This window comes from Ambystoma mexicanum, chromosome 10, assembly GCF_040938575.1.
Source record: "Ambystoma mexicanum isolate Mex_15411 chromosome 10, UKY_AmexF1_1, whole genome shotgun sequence".
Classification (NCBI taxonomy): Eukaryota; Metazoa; Chordata; class Amphibia; order Caudata; family Ambystomatidae; genus Ambystoma; species Ambystoma mexicanum.
This window is the reverse complement of record NC_090932.1, coordinates 843,410,358-843,433,854: the sequence shown is the minus strand read 5'-3', so window position 1 is coordinate 843,433,854 and position 23,497 is coordinate 843,410,358. Positions and strand designations below refer to the sequence as shown.

Here is a 23,497-nt window from a genome sequence, read left to right as displayed (position 1 = left end):
CTACAAACCTTGTACCATACCCTGAACTCTCTTGGTACCACCCCATTCACTGCAAAAAACAGGGGATACTGCAAAGAGTCAGGCAGACTGAAAACATTTATCGGGGACATTTGGTTATATCTAATTGGGCCAAAATGAAGTCCCTTTAGAACTAGGGGCACGCATTTAAAATACCCTTTCGTAGTGGCTGGGGAAAAAGACCCTCCCCAAGGTTATAGAAGTGCTCATGTTAGAGCAGCTTGTTAACAGTATGCCAGTATGCCCCCCTTCTTGCAGAAAGCAATACTACAGATTAACAAACCAACCTTTAATCCGGCTGTTGAAATAGCTCAGGCACATGCTGAAGCCTGTAAGCAGCTAAGACGTCTGCATAAGGCGGATGAAAGCAAAAGGGATCTAGGACCTAGCCCCAAAGTCACCACCCTTGAAAAATATCCCAAATCCACTTGACCCCTCCCTTCGTAGGTAGAAAAGAAAGAAAGTATCCTCCTTTTAAAGATTGAACCTTGATGAGACTATAGGAAAGTAAAACCATTCCTAGACCAGTGATTCGCTGTTTCTCTTGTGGAGAGAAAGGCCTTTTGGCTCGCATTGTCCCAAGAATCAAAAAGATGAACCAATGGAAGTAGAATCGATGGCAGAGGATATGTGGAATGAACCAGACCAGCAAGACAATTCAGATATTGTGTCCACAACAAGTTGTCTTTGCATTTCTGCCCCCTTTCAGACCCACGAAATGGTAGAAATAAATGGATTGCCTGTATCAGCCGTGATACATTCTGGGAGTAAGCAGAGGGCCATTATATCAGAAAGACCTAGAAAACAGAAGGCCTATATGAATCCCATGCGTGCATGGGGACCAAGAAGTATACCCAAGAATATCCATTGTACAGAAGGTTCATATCCAAGAAGTAATCGTGAATTCTGCTTTAGTCCTGGGCTTACCAGAAGAAGCCATTACAGATTTTTCCCTTTTTAAGGGTCTAATTGATTGTGTGAACCATAACCCTAGCCAATACTCTCTCTTAGACATACCAACAAAGCGGGTTAACCTGACTGTAAATCATCCAAACGAAGTGGGTGAAGGACCCCCGCTGAAGCAGAGACCATCGTCCTTTGGAAATTCCCTGATACGAAGAGAGGGGAGTCCATCCGAATCCGCAAAGGGACATGTCCTCCATTACTGGGTGGAACCCCAGAAGAATAGCCACCACCCCTGGAGATTAGTCCTGGGGACCTTTCTGTCTGTCTTTTTTCAACACTGGATCATCCAAGAGTCAAATTCCTCCTGGTGTTCCCTCATAAAGTAAGGAGATTTCTTTCTAAACAAAATGAGGGGAAACATCTATAGGTTTGGTTGAAAACGACAAGTAATGTTGGGCAATGAGTCATTATCCTAGCCCCGAAGGATTTGGTATAACAGTTTGTTTGTTATGAAAAGCTTGGAACATTTACTTTGAGAAGACTTGACATCCTTTGCATCCAGGAGTGGGGAGTCATTCTCCTGGGTCACCATCAGAACCAGAACTTGTGTATGGTTTATTGTGGTGAGCGGGATAGCGTAGGAGCTTTTAGACTGGTACAGTGCCTTTTGAGTTGTACTTTCACAGGCTTCCTGATGAGCACCTAAGTTTCTTTAGTTTAGGTAGGGCAACCCCATTAGGGGTTAGATAGGTTTTTCTTTTCTTTGAATAAAGGTTTATAGCCAAAAGCTCATTTCAACTGGTCAGACTCCACATTTTTTGTCACCACAATACATAGAAGCTAGCAAAGAGCAAAACAAAGATTATGTGCAAAGAGGATCATTCGATCCGGTGTGCAGTGAAAAAGTCGAAAACATTATGTCGAAAGTCATTATGTCGAAAAAAAGTCAAATTTTTTTTTTGAATGTTTTATTTTTTTATTTACATTTTTTTTGGGTTCCGCAAGTAAAAAAAAAGAGGTAAAAAAAAAAAAAAAAGAACAAAAAACAAACAAAAATAGACATTAGAAAGAAAAAATTCGACTTTTATTTTCGACATTATGACTTTCGACATAATGTAATTCGAAATTATCACTATAAACCATTAGATCCCAATACAAGATAAGAAAACTCTTTGTAACCTCTGAAGCCTTACAGACTTCACCCAAATATAAAATACAGGTAACCCAATGCAAAAAATACAGATGAAATGTCCAGCTTCAGTGACAAAATAAATAGGATACAGGCGACATTAAGGAAAAAACTATTTACAGGGCAGCATTCCTATCAAGACCACCCATACAACCCTAAAATAGTTTCAACCATTTACAGGGGTTGCCATTGTAACAATAGCAACATGGAAGCAGTGCCTACAATTTGCACTATTTGCTTAACTTCAGTAATAAAAGACCAAATCCAAATTCTAGCTCCTTGCCTAGCAAAGCTGTGCAAGGCCTCCTTCTTTCCAATTGGGTCCTTTAATCAAGTTACCATCCAACCCCCCATCCAAGAAATAACACAGGTCCCAGAGGTGCGAGTCAAACTACAGACCCATTGCTAATTCATCTTGCATGGCTAAAATACTGCAAAGGGTGGCCGCAGCCCAACTAAAAGTTTTAATGAAAAATTGAACTTTCACTATGATAATCCAGTTTCCTTCTGAACTGGAAGAGTAAAACCACACAAGTGCTAATGAAAAAGGACATCCATGGTTCAAAAGTGAACACACTTTACTATTCATCTAGGGGTCTTTGCCGCATATTTTACAGTTGATCACAAAACACTCTCTGACAGGATATATGATATGATAAGTCATTTATAACGCGCCTGTGCACAAGTGTTTCTTGGTGCGACAAGACAAGGGGGGGGCAGGGGGACAAAACAACAATCTTACTAGGCCTTGTGTCATTCAGATCACGCAAGTGCGGAGAAGGGAGGTTCGGAGAAGGGGAGAAGTGCGGGGGGGAGAAGTGCAGTTAACTCAATAAGTGCTGCCAGAGGGTGGTTCATAGGTGCAGGGAGAACAGGGACTGTAGGGTTGCAGATACAGACCCATCAGTGCTGGGGGAGCCCAATGGCAGTGTGAGAGCAACTGGAAAAGCAGGAGCATGGGCCTGAGTTTCATTGGGTGGCCAGGTGACCAGTGTGCAGAGCAGTCGGGGTCATCTGCAAGGGAGAGAAAGAGAGAACACAGAAGTGAAGAGGAAAGTCTTGAGTTGCTTCCAGAACCAGAGGTGGTTCTGCTCAAGTTTGAGAGAGGCAGGGAGGCCCCAGCCGAGAAAAGAGATTTACCTCCCACTCTCTGCTTGGAGAAGCGACAGACTCTCAGAGAGTCGGAGGTGGATGAGCGTAGGGCTCGAGAGGGAATGTGTTTATGAAGATAACGTTGGAGGTAGCACGGTCCTAGACCCCAGAAAACCTTGGGAATGATGCAAAGGGTCTTGAACTTAATCCTTGCAGCCACTGGGAGTCAGTGGAGAGATTTCATAGCTGGAGAGATATGATCGCTGGGCTTGTAGTCCTGTTCTGGATAAATTGGAGAGGTTGAAGAGTAGAGACAGGCAGATTAAGGAAGAGGTTGTTGCAATAGTCCACCCTAAAGAGAACTGGGGCTCTGGAAACAGTGAGCTTCTGGGGGAAAGTGAGAAAGGCAGGCAGAATACCTCTGAGGAGGTGCAGCTGATAGTGAGACTTCTTAGAGACGTCAGAGATGTGAGGAGAGAAGGAGACGGTGTAGTCTAAGATGACCCCAAGGTTTTTAGTCTTGCGAGTGGGGGCAGGAAGAGGGCCAACAGAGGCCGGCAAGTGAGTGGCAGGAATGGAGGAAGCGGGTGTGCCGATGAGGAGAATCTCACTCTTACTGGCATTAAGGCAGAGATCATTGGCGCCACACCAGTCCTGGATAGCAGATAGGCAGTCGGAAATGAGTGAAGGAGAAGAGGTGGCTGAAGGTAGCCTAAAAATTAGCTGAGTGTCATCCTCATAGCACTGGAAGTTGGGGCAGAGAGCGGCAATGCGGTGGGCAAGAAGTGCCACGTATTGGTTGAACAGCCAGGTAGAGAGGTTAGACCCCTGGGGAACACCACAGGTAGAGATAGAGATGGAGGAGAGGAACTGATGAGGTGTAAGGTGATGTGTGGGTCTATAGTTGATTTAAGATGAGAATTGATATTTGATTGAATAATTGATGTGAGCAATGGAATTTAATAATATGAAGAGAACATAATTGATTCTTGGCATTCAATACAGGAAAGAAAAATAAATAAAGCGAGACATTTGCTCCATCATAACAAAGAAATGTGACAATTTGGCATTTTGACATTATTACAAAAATGACCAAAACTCATTGTCTTGGTTTTCACCACCGTGGCAGCTGTCCATTAAAGCTATCCATTTATATTCTAATTTTCTTCGTTTTCTTTTTTTTTTTTCTTTTCTATTTATTGACAGACATTTACAGCACCCACAATCAGGAGAGGTTTATGTTGCATATGCATAGTCATAATACTCTCTTCACAGTAACATATAGTACATCCGGGCCTATCTTCATAATACAGTGTTCCGTATTTACGATGTAGAATGGGTTGGTCCTTCATTAAGTTCGGACAGGTGATCCCAGATCAGTTTCAGTATGATTAATAAGGTAACTGCAAAATTCAGTCCATACATTCCTCGGGCGAGCCTGTGCTGAGAGGGAGTTTATGTATTCCACCTCATAAGTCCGAGTCCAGGTGAGCGCATTTAACCACATTTTAAAGGTTGAAGGGGAAGAACGTCTCCAACACTGGAGGATACATCTTTTTGCCACCATACAACTTATATTAAAAAAGTATACATTTTATTAACACTGGGATTATTCCATAGCCCAAACAGTTCACCGGTCGGGTCGGGGCCCACTGTGGTACCTACAATTACGGAGAGAGCCTGCAGGATCTCACCCCAAAAGTCGTTTAGTTTGTTGCATGTCAAAGAAATATGTGTGTGGTCGGCTGCCATGGCTTGGCACCCTGGGCAGGTGTATATCAAGTTTCGGTTGAGCCTACTGAGTTTATGGGAGTTGTAGTACAGTCTATTCAGTAGTTTGTATTGGATGCAACAGATCCTAAAGTTAAGGGAAACCTTGCATGTGTGAGAACACAGCTTCTTCCACATGTCATCTGTGATCTTGAGGTCTAGTTCGATTGCCCATGCGTTACATACTTTATGGGATTGATCTGGGATTTTTGCTAATAACATCTTGTATAGTGAAGAGACCACACCTCGGGCACCACTTGAGTTTGCTATGTAGTGTATTTCAGGTGTATCAGGGGTTTGTCAGGTTAGCACGAACACATGTTACAGAAAGAGGCACGGAGTCTTTAATATTGCAACCTTTCCAGTGCCGACCCCGAATGTCCAGGCCGCCACGTTTGCTGGGTAATGAATTTCCCCTCTGGGAATAGGTCATTCAGCACTTGGTATCCCAGTGTGTGCCAGTGTTTGGATTAGAGTCTATCGTGTGTGGGTTCAAGCCCAGGATATCCCCAGATGATAGGAAGCTATTTATAATAGGGGCGTAGTTCTGAAAGTGGACATAATAGCCGTTCCCAAGCTAGTAGTGTGGTTGCAGTGGGATCTAGTGGCGAGTCATTCTTGTAGGTTCGATGTAGGATCAATGTCTTTGGATCAATTTTGCCCACTGCAGACATGAGGGGGAGTGGCAGAGTCAGCGTACCAGTGCGTGGCATATTGGGCTTTTGCTGCAATCCAGTATAGTTTCAGGTCGGGGGCGGTGAAGCCCCCTCTCTCACAGGGTAGAGTCATGTGTGCCCATTTTTTGCGAACCGCGCCGGCATACCATAGAAATTGTGCGCACATATTTTGTAATCCGTCGAAGTACTGTTTTCCTGGCCAAACGGGGACATTCGCAAACATGTAAAGGAGCTTAGGGACCAGGATCATTTTCACTGTGGACGGTTTTCCCAGCCAATGAAAGCGGGAGGGAGCGCCATCTCGTTAATTTGGATTCAACATGCCGTTCAGCAGTCGCATAGTTATCAGTTAGCAGTGTTGATTTAGATCTAGACACCTGGACCCCTAGATGCCTGATACCTCCAGGTGACCACCAGAGGGGGTATTCGCATGTAGGTTGTTGGGTCGTCGAGGTGAGTGGGAAAATCTCAGATTTACTGTAGTTGATTGTGAATCCGGAGTAGGTGCCTATTCGGATCATGTCCCTCAGTATGAGGTCCAGATTTGTGGATGGGTTCCTGATGTCAACAGTACGTCATCTGTATACAGTGAAATTATCTCAGGGGTATCAGGCAGCCGTATTCCCTTTCGGGCGTATCGTGCTCTGATATAGTCTGCCATTGGTTCAATAACCAATGCGAAAAGGATAGGGGAGAACAGGCAACCCTGTCGGGTGCCCCTGTTTAGTGCGAAGGGTGCTGAGGTTTAAGAATTTACCAGTACTCTCGCCGTGGGATTTGTGTACAATAGTTTAATATATTTAATCATGTCTGCTCCCACGCCCATTTTTCCCAGGACTTCCCACATGTATTGCCATAAGACCATATCGAAGGCCTTTTGGGCATCAAGTGTGACAGCCACGGCATCTGCGTTCTGGTCAATTCTGCACAGTATATTAAAGAGCCTTCTAATGTTAAGAGCCGTTGAACGCCCAGCAACAAATCCTCCATGGTCCTCCTGTACCATATGGGGCATGATTGGCAGAAATCTGTTTGCTATTGGTTTGGCAAATATTTTTGTATCTATGTTCATGAGTGACGGAGGCCTATATGAGCCACACTCGGCGCTGGGTTTGCCGGGTTTCAGAATGACTCTTATGGTAGCTTCCCATAGGGAGGGAGGGAGAATAGACTTGCAGAGCGATTCAGTCCAAACCTCCAGCAATTTTGGTGCAAGGAGTGCTAGTGTTCTGCCAGGTCTTTCGCCTTCCCCATATTTCCTTGCTGCCCGTGGGTGAGAAAAGTAACATATTTCTCGTAGGGCATGCGACTCGAAGACCTCCAGTTCTTCCCTTATCTGTGCTAGTTTAACAGGGGTAGCTGCTGTTACACATTCCTGTTCCAGACCCTTAAGTTTGGCTTCAGAACGGTTGAGATCATTCCTGATTATCTTTAGTATTCCCGCCTCCCTTGATATAGACATGCCTCTTATGTACACCTTGAAGGCCTCCCATCACACCCTCGCTGTTGTGTTGTGTTGTGTATTGCATTCAAAAAATTTCTCATTATCAGATCATATCTCTGCTTTGAATACTATATCCATAAGAGCTTCCGATTTAAAGCGCCAGCCAGTGCGGGCGGGTGGAAATGACTCCAGCACTATGGATAGCGTCACAGGGGCATGGTCCGACAATGTGCGAGTGTGTATCTCAACATTTTCAACTTTGCCTATTAAATCGCCAGATGTTAAAAACAGATCAATCCGAGACAAACAAATGTATACCGATGAGTAGCACGTGTATCTCTGCTCTTGGGCATCGAGAGTTCTCCAAGTGTCTCGGAAGCCTAATGATATCATGTGCAGATGCAGTTGTCGGGCTGCCTGTGATAAGGCCGTTGGTGCAGCTCCTGTTCTGTCATTAAGTTCATATCTCCTCCCCATATGGTTTACACCCCTACATATCCCATGGGAATGGGGACCACTGTATCAAAGAACTCTGGGGTGTCAACATTAGGTCTGTACGTGTTCACCACTAGGTATTCCCCATTCGCCATAATACAGTGCAAGATGACGTATCTGCCTTCGTGGTCTATATAACTCTTTTTTTCAGTGTGAATTTAACCAACTTGTGAATTAGTATCATCATTCCCCTAGCTTGTGTTGAAAAGGTGGTGTAAAATCTATTCAATCCCCAGGAAGGTGCTAGACCAGCCGCTAAGTGTTTCATGGCATGGGTTTCCTGCAGCAGGAGTATCTTCACACCATGTCTCTGAGCGTATGCAATGATTCTACGGGCCTTTGTAAAATGACCAATCCTACGGACATTCCATGTCAACTTTTCAGGGTATATCCCAGAGGTCCCGTCTCCATACATAGGATGTCGTGTCTATTGTATCTACATGTTGCTCACCCGATGTGTGCATTGCTGTGCTACCTTTGCCATTTTTATCTTTACATTCCCCAACCAACATACCCCCTCCCTCACTGCCCCTTCCCACCAAGCAGTGTAGCCCCCCTGGTCCTGTTTCTAGTAAGCCTACCCCAACTTGGCCCACCCGCATCTAGGGTCCAACAGGGACCCGTACACGTCAGAACCTCCAATATAACCATTGCAGCCGCAGAGGGGTACACTGCTGCCACAAAACCAGCAACTTAGGATCCGTGGTGTAGCACCACTTATTGTAACATATGGTGGGCGGTTAACATTTGCATGTGCCACTATCAACTCATGATCAGTAGGATAACAGGGCTCAGAAGTAAAACATTTTGGAGAGGCGTTAGTCATTTTCCATCATATTGTCAGCAGGGTTGTTCAGTGGGATTTGTGCCTCAATAAATGTCACTGCCTCATCCGGAATGGTAAAGAAGTAGAGTTTACCTCTAAATGTAAATTTGAGGCGTGCTGGGAATAGAATGGCATATTGGATGTTTCGTTCCCTAAGCATTTTCTTCACTCAAAGAAATTGGCACCTCTCCTGTTGAACACCCATGGAGAATTATGGGAAAATTCTGATGGTCTGGGACCCCAGTCTTAGTTCCTTTTCCCTTGCTAGGCGCAGTACATGATCCCTGTCTCGATAGTTTAAGATCTTTTCAATTATGGGCCTAGGAAAGTCTCCAGGTTTGGGGCGCGGGACCAGTGCGCGATGAGCTCGCTTAACAGTGAAAAAGGGAGACAGATTGGGGTTGCCCAGTAGGTCTTTAAGCAGGTTTTCAATGGCTAGCTCCATCTTTCCTATGTGTGCATCCTCGGGCACTCCCACTATTCGAATGTTGTTCCTGCGTGATTGGGATTCCAAGTCGTCGCATTTAGCCTTGACAGATTTCATCTCGCGAGTGAGGGAGGCTACTGTGTCCTGAAGTTCTTGTATTCCATCCTTGTTTGCTCTGATCCTGGTTTCGGCCTCAGTGATTCTGGTACCTGCATGATCTAATTGCGATTTAAGTGATGCAACATTTGCATTAATATCGTCCAATTTTTCATGAAAGGACACAAAGTTCTAGACCATGGATTCCATCATGTTGGTGAGGTCAGGAATAGGTGCAGCTGCAGGCATTGAAGTGTCGTCGTGGCATGATGTGGATTGCCCCTGTTCGAGCCTGGGCGCTGCCTTTGTGAATTTATCCATGGCACCGGTCTTGCTAGCACGCCAGACCCTATTGGGCATTTTCTGGGCAAGCAGCCGTCGCCACGGCCCAGCAGGTCAGAGTTCGGTCCCAGATAGCACAAACAAATATGGAGGTGGTGCCCCACCGTGGGTCTGAGAGATGCACACAGTGAGGCAGAATGAGGACTTTAGGGCAAAAGAGTATGGTGTTTTACAATGCGTTACAGGAAGCACCTGAGCATGTTTGGGGCTCTTTAAGTGCGCCATCGCTAAGGCTATGTCATGATTCCTGCCCCTCATGTCCCCAGACCTCCAAGATGTCAGGCTGGAGCCAGGCCACAATCACCTACATGGCCCCCAAGGGCCTCTCCATCCCCCCAAAGACCCACTTGGAGTCGGACTTGGCGCTTTTGGCACCAGACTCACTCACTCCCATAGGATTACATTGGGGATTGGACTTGTAGTGCTTTGATGGGGACAAGATGGATGCCCCCACATATTTCGGTTCCCAGAACTGCATGTGCAGTCTAGTCTTTTGGGTGTGGTTCAGCCGAGAGACACCTGGGATACCCAGAGACTATTTAAGCCACACCCAGGCTGAGAAACATGCTTTGTGTTTTCTGCACCTGCAGCCTGACACTCGACATGTTCGGATCGGTCTCCAGTAGGCCTGCATCTTTCTTCTGCGCTCAGTTCCTGCAAGAACAAGAACACCGTTAGGAACAGCCTTACCTTGCGGTGCTTCTGCCCATCATTCATCGCTTATTTTGTTCTGCAGGCATCTTCGGTGGTGTCATTCCCGTCCCGGCACGCCACTTCCTAAGGAAAAGGGAAAAAGAACAGAAAAAAGGCATTAGTAAGCATTCAGCAAATCTTCGCTTATTTTTAAAGACTGTACGAGCTTCAAACGCTTACCTCAATCCCACCCGCTCTGGGGGAACTCTGTCTCCGGAACTTCTCATCCATCTGCAAGAGGGAAAAGACACTCCAGGTTAGCGTGGAAACATCTAGAGGCGCTCACCGCATTTCTTCTTTATAACCGGCATCCACGCTGAAAACGTTGCGGCACCTAAAAGACACAGAAAAAGAACTCAGTTCAATACAAATACGAAAGGGTTGCATCGCGCATCTCGCTCTCTCACCTTCAGCGCTACTCATCTCAGCAGCACGTCGCCATCCCCGGACGCCGGCCATCATCTAAGGAAGGAAAGGAATGAAGTTAGAGAACTGTTCAAAAGACTCATTATACTTAACTGTCAGACTCTTGCCAGTGAAGTAACTAGGCAGCAAGGAGCCCGCATCAATCAACGCGCCCCTCCGCTGAAAGCAGGAGGGAGAGACAACTTTCCAAGAAAACAAGTTGAGTTGTGGATCAAAGGGAAGGGTTGGACCCCGGGGAAGAAGGGGTTCAAGCACACAGAGACAATAGGGAGTTAAACTCTACCAATCCTGTGTTTCAGGCCCAGTCTCCAGTCGAGTAGACTCCAGGGAAGGGTTCGAGGTTGTAAGAGGTCAGAACAGGCTGAGTGACGTCCCCGTGGATACCAGGTGAGCGTTACAGGCTAGGTCAGCAGAGCCCTTTGAGGGGCCATTGCCGGACGCCGGGGTGTATTTTGGAAGCCGGCCTGGAGAATGACCGGGGCGGAGGGGCCCAGGAACAATGGTGACCCATCTCCTGCCCTCTTGGTGGCGGTGTGCCCCCTCTTTCTAGGTAACTGCGGTCGACCCCACTAGGCAATTCGGGTGGTAGGTCAATACACCAGTATCCTCAGCTCCAGTGTAGCAGTCGAGGTGGTGAGGTCTCTGGTGCTGATGATCCCACGACATGTGGCAGTCGCCTGTCATGTCTGGGGATGGGTGAAGTTCCAGTGGTCACAAGGGAGAGGGGGATGAAGGCCCAAGGAAGAGTATAGTATAGTGTGAGGTTGTGCCTGTCATGATGCCTACCCCCGGAGCATCAGGCCAGGCCCAGCACCCCCAGAAGCAGGCATCATGCCCTCGGGTAAAAGGCCAGCGGCCCCTTATAGAGACACTTTGGACTCAGTCCTGGCGCCTTTGGCGCCAGGCTCATGTTGGACATCAGTCCTGGCGCCATAGGCGCCAGGCTCATAAAGGGAGGTGTTTTGTGCACTTACCTGATGCAGACCATGCTGCACGCTTCAGGCCTCCCTGAGACCTGAAAGGGACTATTTTTTCATAGGGACTATTTTTTCACTCGGGCGTGGCCAGGGAAGGATACATACCTAGTTGGGGAAGGATACATACCTGGGACTTCTTTGGAGGCTATTTAAGCCACGCCCAGACAGCAGCTCATGCTTCGCGTTGTTCTGCTTCCTGCAGCTTAACGCTCACCGTGTCTGCTCCTGCTCCTGCACTACAGCCACGCCCGTCTTGAACCTGGAAGACCTGCAAGCAAGGAAGAGAAGAGAAAGGTGAAAACCAAGGATTATTTCAAGCTTCTTACCTGCATCCGGAATCTTCTCACCAGCATCCCTGAAGGAAGACTTCAATTTAAAAGCATCGCGTTGCTCTCTGCAGCGCCACGCTTCACTCACCTGTCCTGTCCTTGAGACATCTCCCGGCTCCATCGCGGCTGTCAGCATCGGACACCACATCTCTGCACCTAGGGGAGAGAGGAAGAAACAAAAGGTGAGCAGAAGGACACACAGAAGGAAAGCCTGATTAACAGCCATAATACTTACCGGCTTTTCTTCCACATTTCGGGTCGGCGCCGCCCCGTTGGCAGGTACCGTACCCCGGCCCCTATGGGGAAAAGACTAGAGACATTTCAGAGGAATGATAAGGACATCTAGAGGGATCGCCCTCATTACTACTCACCTCGGCAGGTTAACCCCTCGACGCATCGCCTTCATTCTGCACCTGAAATAAAGGACAGATCACAGGTGAGAAAGACAGCATAAAGGGGGCCTCACTTGAACTTTGAACTTTCATACTTACGGCGCATCGCTCAGGAAAGTCAAGTGGATTTTGCCAGCGCCATTCTGAAAACCAGTGAAGTAACTGGACGAACGCGCGCCCCTGCACCAGAAGCAGGATGGAGAGTTCAACCTTCCAAACCATAAGGTGAGCTTAAACCGGTTTTGGAGGAATACAGAGGAACGGAGGGGGGAAGAGGGGAGCTAGCACACCATTCTGCAGACTGTTAATCCCCTTTCTCATCTGCAGAAGGATATTCCTATGGGCCAAGGAAGCACGATTTGGAGGTCCTGTCCAATCGTTGTTCCGGGTCCTACGCATCACGCTAGAAGAGGCCACAGTAATCCAGACTAGATCAGCGCCCCCGTGGGAACCAGGTGGGCGTTGCAGAACGCGAAGCCTCCCTACAAATTCCCACCCAGGCGCTATGGAAACTTCTGAGACTGACCAACTGGCCCAACTACTGGGGGAATTACGGGCCGAGGTACACGCCGCTTGTCAAGAGACTAATGCCCTCAGAAGAGAAGTGATTGTAACAAGGGAAAGGACTGATGACCTGGCTAGACAGCTTTTGCAAGGTCAAGCTGGACAAACTCCTTTACCCGGTTCCGGGGGGAACCCCACTCCTGTGGTTTCCAGTAACCCTGTGCTGATTAATCTACCTGCAAACATGCCGCTGGCCCCACCCGAACGCTTTGCTGCGGACCCCAAACGATTCGCCGTATTCATGAATCAGTGTTGTTTGCACTTCCTATGCAGACACGGGGCCTTCCCTAATGATCAGACCAAGGTAGCCTTTGTGTTGTCATATCTCAGCGGCTGTGCTGCCGATTGGTCAGTCCCACTGGTAACTCAAGATGACCCGATTCTTTGTGATTTTCAAGGATTTCAAACAAGCATGGAAAGGTTATTTGCTCGACATTCCCAGGGACAGGCTCTGGATGACGAACTTCTTTCTCTGCAACAGGGCAATCAAGACCTTCTATCCTACATTGCAACCTTCAATAGACTAATTGTGGAAACTGGTTGGCCAGAGGATAAAAGAATCACGTTATTCTATCGAGGTCTACGCAGAGAACTTAAAGATGTCCTGGCACAAGTTGTAAATCCGCCCCAATAATGCACTAAATATATAGACTTAGTGGTCCAGTTGGATCACAGGCTGCAAAACAGAAAAGCAGATTGGTCCAAGTTTGAAACCCGGGTGTGGGCCAAAACCCACGCTAACCCCAAGGGGGCTGATGCCTCGGAGCCTATGCAAATCGGAGGAGTTAAAGGACCCCTAACTCAAAAAGAACGGGAAAGAAGATGACAGATGCAATTATGCCTTTATTGTGGGTCCTCAGGACACTTTCTACGAGATTGCCCGGTTAAGCCGCCCAAGAAGGTGGTAGGAGCCGCTGATAAAATCCATGGAAACTCTGTATCGGGAAACGACCACGCCCGGCAAGCGTAGGGGTCCGCTTGCGGAGCTTGAAAACTAACTCTCAGACCTCGCATTTCATTGTGCCATGGTCCTCATAGATCCGGAACAGCCAAAACGGTTGCATGCTATAAAGGCATACATCGATAGCGGGGTTATAGGAAACTATGTGGATCGAGAATTGGTCTCTAGGATAAACCTCCCTCTGCGTCCTAAAACCAGCAAAGATGTCATCACCACTGTGGATGGAACCGAAATTGCCTCTGGACCGGTAACGCATTCCACAGCTGAGGTGACACTTGTTGGTCCGGATGGCCATCGGAAGGCAGTTGTGTTTGATGTGATCAAGGCTCCACAGTTTCAGCTTATTCTCGGAATCCCTTGGTTAGAGACACATAATCCTCGAATTGATTGGCGAGCGAAGAGAATAACCTTCCCGGATTGTGCACAAACCTGCTACCCAGAAAATCCAAAGATTAATCTAGCATCAGTAACCTCTGACCCCGTGCAACTACCTCCAGAGTACCAAGACTTTCAGGAAGTCTTCCAAAAGGAACAGGCCAACACGTTACCTCCCCACAGATCGTACGATTGCCAAATCGATCTGGTGCCCGGTGCACAACCCCCTTGTAGCAGGATTTATGCCCTTATTGAACCTGAGAATCTGCATTTGAGACAATATTTAGATCAATACCTCGCCAATGGTTTCATTCGCCCGTCAAAGTCCCCGGCATCTTCAGCTTTGTTCTTCGTGCCTAAAAAAGAGGGCGACCTTAGGACTTGTATCGATTACCGCGCATTGAACCAGATAACTGTTAAAAATCGTTACCCTCTGCCTCTGATCCCTGAACTCCTTGACCAGGTGAAGGACGCTTGCGTATACACCAAGTTAGATCTCCGGGGGGCTTATCATCTGGTACGAGTAAAAGAAGGCGACGAATGGAAAACGGCCTTCCTTACAAAATATGGACTATTCGAATACCAGGTGATGCCTTTCGGGTTGTGCAACGCGCCTGCTGCCTTCCAATTCTTCATGAATGATGTCCTTCGGGAACTCATCGATGTCTGTGTTATCGTGTATATCGATGACATTCTTGTGTACTCCTCTTCAGAATCTGATCACAGAAAGCATGTCAGGGCCGTCCTAGAGAAACTGCGCCAGCACAAACTGTTTGCCAAGCTGGAAAAATGTGTTTTCCATACCACCGAGGTTGAGTTTCTCTGATTCATCCTGACACCTAAAGGGGTCCGAATAGATTCACGGAAAGTGGATGCCATCCTCAAATGGCCATCACCTAGTTCAGTGAAAGGTGTCCAAAGCATGCTTGGTTTTGCCAACTTTTATCGCAGGTTTATCCCGGAGTTTTCACGTGTGGTGCAACCCATCACTGCACTCTTGAGAAAAAATAAACGTTTTGAATGGACCGAGGAAGCCGAACAGGCCTTTCAGGAGTTGAAAGCTAAGTTCACGTCCGCACCTATTTTGAAGCACCCGCGTCCTGATCTCCCATATATAGTCGAAACCGACGCGTCCAGCTTAGCCATGGGAGCGGTCCTGTCTCAGAGAGACCCTGAAACCAACCAACTGCACCCCGTAGCATTTTTGTCCAGAAAGTTCTCACCGCCGGAGATAAATTATGCGATTACCGATAAGGAACTATTAGCCATTAAGTCCGCCTTTAAGGCTTGGCGGCATTATCTCCTCGGCGCCCGGCATACCATCACCGTGATCACTGATCACCGAAATTTACAATATTTAAAAACTGCCAAGGCCCAATCGTCTCGACAGCTCCGATGGGCTTTGTTCTTTGCTGAGTTCGATTTTGTAATCACCTACCGCCCCGGTTCTAAGAATGGTAAGGCGGACGCTCTATCCCGAATTGGAATGGAAGAAATAGACACAAACTCAGAACCTGTGCCGATAATTCCCGAACAAAGAATTTTGGGAATAACCACTTTACAAACCCTTGAAGACATTCAAGCACGAGTAAAACAAGTCCTGGACTCTTCAGCCTTGCAGGATTGGATCAAAAAGGGGTCTAACTTTTCAGTCAAGGATGGCTTACCTTACTTCCAAGGACGCTTATTTTTGCCAGAAAAGGAATTGCAAGAACTGGTTATTTCCCGTCATCATGACACCCTGATGGAAGGACATCCTGGCATTGCCAAAACTGAGGAAAAGGTTAGACGACAATTCTGGTGGCCTTCCTGGCGAAAGGATATTAAATCTTTCGTGATGTCCTGTGGAGTTTGTGCCCAAAACAAAGGTCAAAAGACAAGACCCGCCGGTCTTCTTCAGCCCTTAGACATTCCACCAGCACCTTGGCACACCCTGTCACTAGATTTTATCACGGACCTGCCCTCTTGTAATGGTTACAATACTATTCTGGTCGTGGTGGATTTATTTTCCAAAATGGCCCACTTTATTCCGTTGAAAGAATTACCTTCAGCCTTTGTTCTTGCCAAGGAATTCCTCGAGAATATCATCCGTTTGCATGGAGTCCGTCCATACTAGTCTCCGATCGGGGAAGCCAGTTTAATTCTCATTTTTGGAAAAAGTGTTGTCAGCTGGCACAAATCGACGTAAGACTCTCGACCAGCCACCACCCACAGACCGATGGTCAGACGGAGAGAACGAACCAGACCCTTGAACAATTTCTACGATGTATGTTGCACCAATCGGAGAGTAATTGGAAGGATATTCTGTGGGTGGCTGAATATGCTTATAATAACTCGATACACTATGGAACAGGTCAAAGCCCCTTTTTTACCCTATATGGACATCACCCTCGTACTTCAGACTTGGACTCACCTTCGAGCCTTGAAATGCCCGCAGTGGATCATTTGCATTCTATGATAACTCAAGCCTTCAAGGATGCAACTGCACATTTGCAACATGCGAAAGAGAAATACAAAAAGAATGCGGATCTACATCGAAAGGAGGCGCCTCCGTACCAAATTGGGGATCAAGTATGGTTGGCTACCAAACACTTATCGCTCAAGGGACCTCGAACCTTTAATCCAAGGTATTTAGGCCCTTACTCAATCAAAGCTATAATTAACCCAGTAGCAGTCAAGCTCGATCTACCAGCCAACATGCGGATTCACCCCGTTTTTCATGTGTCACTTTTGAAACCAGTACAACCAGGAACCAGATTAATAAAGCCACCAGACCCAATCCTGCTAGATGGAGAGCCAGAATTCGAAGTAAAGAACATTTTGGATTCCAAAATCTTAAAATCAAAGCTTTTCTATCTAATTGATTGGAAAGGGTACGGGCCTCAGGAAAGGTCTTGGGAACCCAGTGATCACGTACATGCACCTCGGCTGGTAAAATGGTTCCATCGGAATTTCCCAAACAAACCGAAACCTCCAGAAGGAACGACCTTGGGAGGGGCCTTGGGGGGGAGTGCTGTCATGATGCCTACCCCCGGAGCATCAGGCCAGGCCCAGCACCCCCGGAAGCAGGCATCATGCCCTCGGGTAAAAGCCCAGCGGCCCCTTATAGGGACTCTTTGGACTCAGTCCTGGCGCCTTTGGCACCAGGCTCATGTTGGACATCAGTCCTGGCGCCATAGGCGCCAGGCTCATAAAGGGAGGTGTTTTGTGCACTTACCTGATGCAGACCATGCTGCACGCTTCAGGCCTCCCTGAGACCTGAAAGGGACTATTTTTTCATAGGGACTATTTTTTCACTCGGGCATGGCCAGGGAAGGATACATACCTAGTTGGGGAAGGATACATACCTGGGACTTCTTTGGAGGCTATTTAAGCCACGCCCAGACAGCAGCTCATGCTTCGCGTTGTTCTGCTTCCTGCAGCTTAACGCTCACCGTGTCTGCTCCTGCTCCTGGACTACAGCCACGCCCGTCTTGAACCTGGAAGACCTGCAAGCAAGGAAGAGAAGAGAAAGGTGAAAACCAAGGATTATTTCAAGCTTCTTACCTGCATCCGGAATCTTCTCACCAGCATCCCTGAAGGAAGACTTCAATTTAAAAGCATCGCGTTGCTCTCTGCAGCGCCACGCTTCACTCACCTGTCCTGTCCTCGAGACATCTCCCGGCTCCATCGCGGCTGTCAGCATCGGACGCCACATCTCTGCACCTAGGGGAGAGAGGAAGAAACAAAAGGTGAGCAGAAGGACACACAGAAGGAAAGCCTGATTAACAGCCATAATACTTACCGGCTTTTCTTCCACATTTCGGGTCGGCGCCGCCCCGTTGGCAGGTACCGTACCCCGGCCTCTATGGGGAAAGGACTAGAGACATTTCAGAGGAATGATAAGGACATCTAGAGGGATCGCCCTCATTACTACTCACCTCGGCAGGTTAACCCCTCGACGCATCGCCTTCATTCTGCACCTGAAATAAAGGACAGATCACAGGTGAGAAAGACAGCATAAAGGGGGCCTCACTTGAACTTTGAACTTTCATACTTACGGCGCATCGCTCAGGAAAGTCAAGTGGATTTTGCCAGCGCCATTCTGAAAACCAGTGAAGTAACTGGACGAACGCTCGCCCCTGCACCAGAAGCAGGATGGAGAGTTCAACCTTCCAAACCATAAGGTGAGCTTAAACCGGGTTTGGAGGAATAGAGAGGAACGGAGGGGGGAAGGGGGGAGCTAGCACACCATTCTGCAGACTGTTAATCCCCTTTCTCATCTGCAGAAGGATATTCCTACGGGCCAAGGAAGCACGATTTGGAGGTCCTGTCCAATCGGTGTTCCGGGTCCTGCGCATCACGCTAGAAGAGGCCACAGTAATCCAGACTAGATCAGCGCCCCCGTGGGAACCAGGTGGGCGTTACAGTGCCCCGCATTCATGTAGGCCGTACCCCAAGTGCACACCAGGCAATTGTTTCACCCTCTAAGCACTTACTTGGTGTAAATATGGGCATCAATAGATGTTGGATCAGCAGTGCAGCCACTTAAGTAATACGGTCCTCGAGGTAGGATATCAGGCAGCGGGAAGGAGCCCCACCGCGCCAGCTTCCCACACATGCAGCAGCGAGACAAAGATGGCCCTAAGCACAGGTCACGTCGCTCACAACATGCAGTGTTCTTGTAGTTGCTGTGTCTTTCCTGGTCTAGATGGCCTCAGATGTGCCCAGGAGGGAGGGGCCGCCCACCGGAGCAGTCGTCCACAGCACCGGGAGTCCACCGCCACTGCGCCAGCTGGTGTGTCTCTCCCCCCGTGTTGTAGGGCAGGGGGGTCGTGATCCCTCGCCCAGCTAAGGGAGTAGGATGCAGGATGTCCCGCCTCTTCACGTTGTACTCGAAAGCTGCAATTTGCGCCCGCATGCAGTATCAAGGCAGCAGAGCTGCCGCCGCTGGGTCCTCTGGGCCTCAGGTGCCCGTTTTATCCCTGGCCTGGTAAGTAAGCAAGTTGGTGGGTAAGATCCGCACCCTCCGGCGTTATGTATGGGGCCACTGGCGGAGGAGGGAAGCAAGTCGAAGGCACCAGTCGAGTAGGGAGGCAGTCTTCCGCCCGCCCATTCAGCGTGCGGGTCTTCTTACGGTGTGCAGTAGCCCCCAAGCAGATTCACCGGCCGAGGGGGGAAGAGATTGGTGGGCGTTCTCTGGGCCATTGGTCAGGCCCCGACGGGGCGAGTGTATGGCTGCTATGGGCAGCCCCCCTTCGGAAGTCCCCACGGGCTCAGATGTAGCCGCTTAACACAGTCAGCAGCGCACAAGCTCCAGCTAAGCCACGCTCCGCACCCCAGGCCATGTGGTGCTCAATTTTCTCACTAGGTTGCTCAATCTTCACAGGATATGGTCCGGTGGTGCACCCCACATTCAACGCTTTGTGTGTGCATTTCCAGCGTCAGTGGATCTATTGAACCGCCACATCTATCGAGTAGTTACTGGCTTTGTGTGGAGCTGTAAGCACAAAATTGATGGGTGGAAGGTTTGGAATGAATCTGAACCACTGGTAGCAGCCCAGCCCGAACAGCTAGGCCAGGTCCCCTCTGCACCATTGGTGGCGGTACCTGACTGATTTGCATATGGCTGGACCCCTTTTGCAATGGCGCAGACGGGCTAAAAAACGGTGGTGTGGAAGGTTGCCCAGAGCAATGCCAGTGGTTAAGATTAATTCTAAACCTTCCAGCCATCACCTCTTTGTTTTTGCTTTGTCACCCCGAGTGGGATGGGTATGCCCAGACGTGGGTCCTGTGCCTGCTGGGCCTGGAGACCCAAGCTACTCCTCACTGATGAGGCCCAACAAGGCCGAAACATGTTTGGTGATGCTTGTGGCCTCGTGCAGAAGGGATGTGACTTAGCAGTTTGGGCTGGACAGCCCCTTTTGGGGTGGAACCAAGCCTGATTTACATCTGGGCTTTCCCCTTCTGTAATGGCTTGGCAGGCGAAGAACGATGCCCAGAGCAAGGCCAGTGGTTAAGATTCATTCTAAACCTTCCAGCCATCACCTCTTTGTTTTTTTTGTTGTTGTTTTTTTTCTTTTTTCTTCGTGTGGAGCTGATCAGCTAGGCAGCCGTTTCCAGGCTGTTCAACCGCGCCCCCTAATTGTCTTTGTTTTCTAACGTTATTTCCTCCTCTTAGGGTTTCCTTGGTTGTGGCAAATCCTGCGAATTTCAAGTTTATCATGGTTTCTTTACCATGTTCCAAGTTGAAGTGTTTCAACAAGGTATATCTTGGATCACAGTTTTTGATTGCTCTCATATGTTCAATGATTCTTAGTTTCAGCTTCCTTACTGTGCTCCCGATGTACCTTTTGTTGCAATTGCACTTTTTGCTGTACGCTACAAATTGTGTGTTAAAGTTTATGAAGTCTTATATTGCTTCGCAAGTGCCATTTGGCAGTTGTACTTCTTTTAGCTTGTCCATAATGTGTGTACAGATTTTGCATCCTCCACATTTGTGATTCCCTGTAATTTTATGCATGCTCCAAAGTGATTGAATAGTTCCTGATTTTGGCTGCAAAGGTTTCATATAGCTTGGATTTAGGATTGTTTTTGAAGATGTTGCTTTTCTAAACGTCATTGATAGTTGATTGTCTAGATATTTTGCCAGAGTAGGGTCGAGCTGGAGAATATTCCAATGCTTGTTTAGTATTTTTCTTATTTTGTAGTGGTCTGAGCTGTAGGTAGAAATCAGGCTTATTGTCCTGTTGTCAGATGTAGTTCTTCCTTTAGTTATATCTTTATCTGCAAGTAATTCACCTACATCTTTTTTCAAAGCTTTTGATTTTGCTGTATTCAGTGTTGAGATCGAGTAACCTTTTTCAACAAATGTTTCACCCGTGTGTGCCAGATGTTTTATAAATTGTTTCCTCACTGCAATTTCTTTTTATGCGTAAAAATTCTCCATATGGAATGTGTTTTTATAGTGTGTACTGGGTGATTACTGGATGCGTGAAGGGTGCTGTTGCCTGATGTAGGTTTAATAAACAGGGTAGTGTGTATTTCCTTATCTTATACGTATATTTCCAAGTCCAAGAAATTTGATTCTTTCCGTGCTGTGTTCCATAGTGAGCTTCAAATTTAAGTTGTTGCAATTTAAATACTGTGTGTATTCAAGGAGAAAATTCTTGTCTCCATTCCAAATTAATAGAATATCATCGATATATCTGCCCCAATACACAATTTTGTCTGTATCTGTGAAAAATCTGTGTCCATGCGTGTTCCAGCTCGAAATAGCTCATAAATAAATGTGCATATGATGCAGCATATTTCACCAACATAGCTGTTCCTTGAATCTGTCGATAAATGTCATTGTCAAAGCAGAAGACATTGTTCATTAAGGCAAATTCCAGCAGCTTTATTCTCATCTTGTTCTACTCCGAAAAAAACATTGATCTTGTTTTGAGAAAATATTCTGTTGCTGCTATTCTTTTTTCATGCTCTATAACAGGTATAGTGATTTTACATCCATGGTCCCCAACCTATAGTTTTCTTGCCATGTTATTGATTCAATTTGTTGAATTACAGATTTTGTGTCCTTTATGCAGGAAGCTAGGCAACGAGGTAAGGGGTTAAAAAATGTGTCAATGTATTCCGAGATATTTTCTGTAATCGAACCAATTCCATTGATGAAGTTGGAAATTATTGAAATCTCACGGGTGTGGAAGGTGTGTCAAAGATGGAAGCTCCACTGAGGTTCCCGCACTGCACTAGTGTCTACAGTCTAGTGTTTCTCGGGCTGACTGTTTATAGCTAGGCCACGCCCCCCTGCACGTTGCGTTGCAACTCGCTTCAGTCTGATTGCTTTGGTTTACTCCGTAGTCGCAGTGCCGTGTTTCCTTGTCATTTTCCTTCTCCCTGGGCAGGTACCCCTGTACGCTGCCTCCTCTCCTGCTTACTCTTGGTTTACTCCTGACTTCTGTTTTCTTGCCTATCATTCCTGTGCCTCCCTTCTACTCTTATTGTCGGCTTTGTCGACTCCAGCTCTTCCCCTTAGTGTTCACTGGAGCTGACGCAATTCTGTTTTTCGGACTTCCCCTTTCTTTGTTTTCTTTCGTTCTGTCAAGCCGCGTTCTGAGTCACTTTATCCTGCTCCACGGAACTGGCGCTGTTTATCTCTCCCCTGCGGGACACTCACGCAGCAGACACTGACTTCCGCATATCAAGCCGCGTTCCGTGTCGCATTCTCCTGCTGCACGGAGCAGCGCTATATATCTCTTCCCCTGAGGGAGACTCACGCGACACCGGCTTCTGCATATTTCCTCCTTTCTATTCGCGGTGCCAGCGCTCTCGTTGATTTTCTCACAGCAATTTCTTTTGTTGAGTTAATTTTTCGCTTCTTTCATGTAGTCTACTTTGTTCATCACAACTATTTCTTACGTTGTTCTTTTCATCCTTAAGGATAATACATTTGGTTATCCTCCATCTGCGCTTCACCCTATGGCAAACAACTTCATCACGTGCAGTGCGTGGTGAGGTCACTGCGTTCCACCACGTTTGCAGGGACATCATAGGCTAATAATGCCACAAATATAAGCCAGAGTTTGCTTTACTCCATTGCTCATGTGCTCAAAGGATATGAAGTACCTCCTTCTCTTGAATCAGTAAGGAAATGAACAGCCCTTTTTTTCTAATTTATTTATTTTTTACAACTTGGATTTCTGTCTATACATATGTAATATCTCTCCTGTGGATCCTTAATCCATGTCGAGGAGGACAGGTAAACTTAGTGGTTTTATTTATAAACACTCAACTAACTAACCTATGTTTTTTGGTCACCTAACAATTGAAATTGTGTGACTCATTCAGATCTAGTGTTTTAGACTTTATAAACACTGACTGAACTAATCAGTCTGTGCTTTCTCTTTCTCACCTGACCCTTTGATTTCATCCTTTGAAGACATTGGAAAATGTATCCAATTTATACAGCATAATAAGCTTTGACAAATGTGTCCAGTGAGAGACAAACATAAACAGCCATATCCACAACAGGGTAAGCCTGTCATTATTGACAGTAATTACTATTTTACCAACGTTTTCAAAATATATGTGCAGAACATATGTATTGCAACTTAGATTAACAAAAAAAATCATAATTTTCTAAAACAGACAAAATATGTTACATAACGTGAATTAGATTGATCATAAGAGCGGACAAATCTACACATTTATTCAGACCCCGTTTATAAATATTCATATAAATCAACAATTGAGCACTTTTCACCTCCTGAAGATCCGCTGTTAAAAGTGAAACATGTTTAGGGGTTTCTGTTGAATAAACGTACACTCACATTTTGAATTAATACAATGTACTAAGCACTAAATACGTAGAAGAAAATAAAGAAAGAAAGAAATTAAAAATTGAAAGTATCCTCTTTCTTTGGCGTATGAAATCTAAAGATCATATTCAAGGTTATGCTATTACTGTTGGGTAAACACACCATTGAATCTTTAGTCGAGCAACAAGAATACCAGAAT

The 23,497-nt window shown here is 46.8% G+C and overlaps 1 protein-coding gene across 1 annotated transcript in view; it reads left to right on the top strand.

Moving 5' to 3' along the window:
* Positions 1-23,497, top strand: part of ZBBX (zinc finger B-box domain containing) — a 1,294,113-nt gene that overhangs the window by 552,314 nt on the left and 718,302 nt on the right. The gene's annotated exons all lie outside the window — the stretch shown is intronic.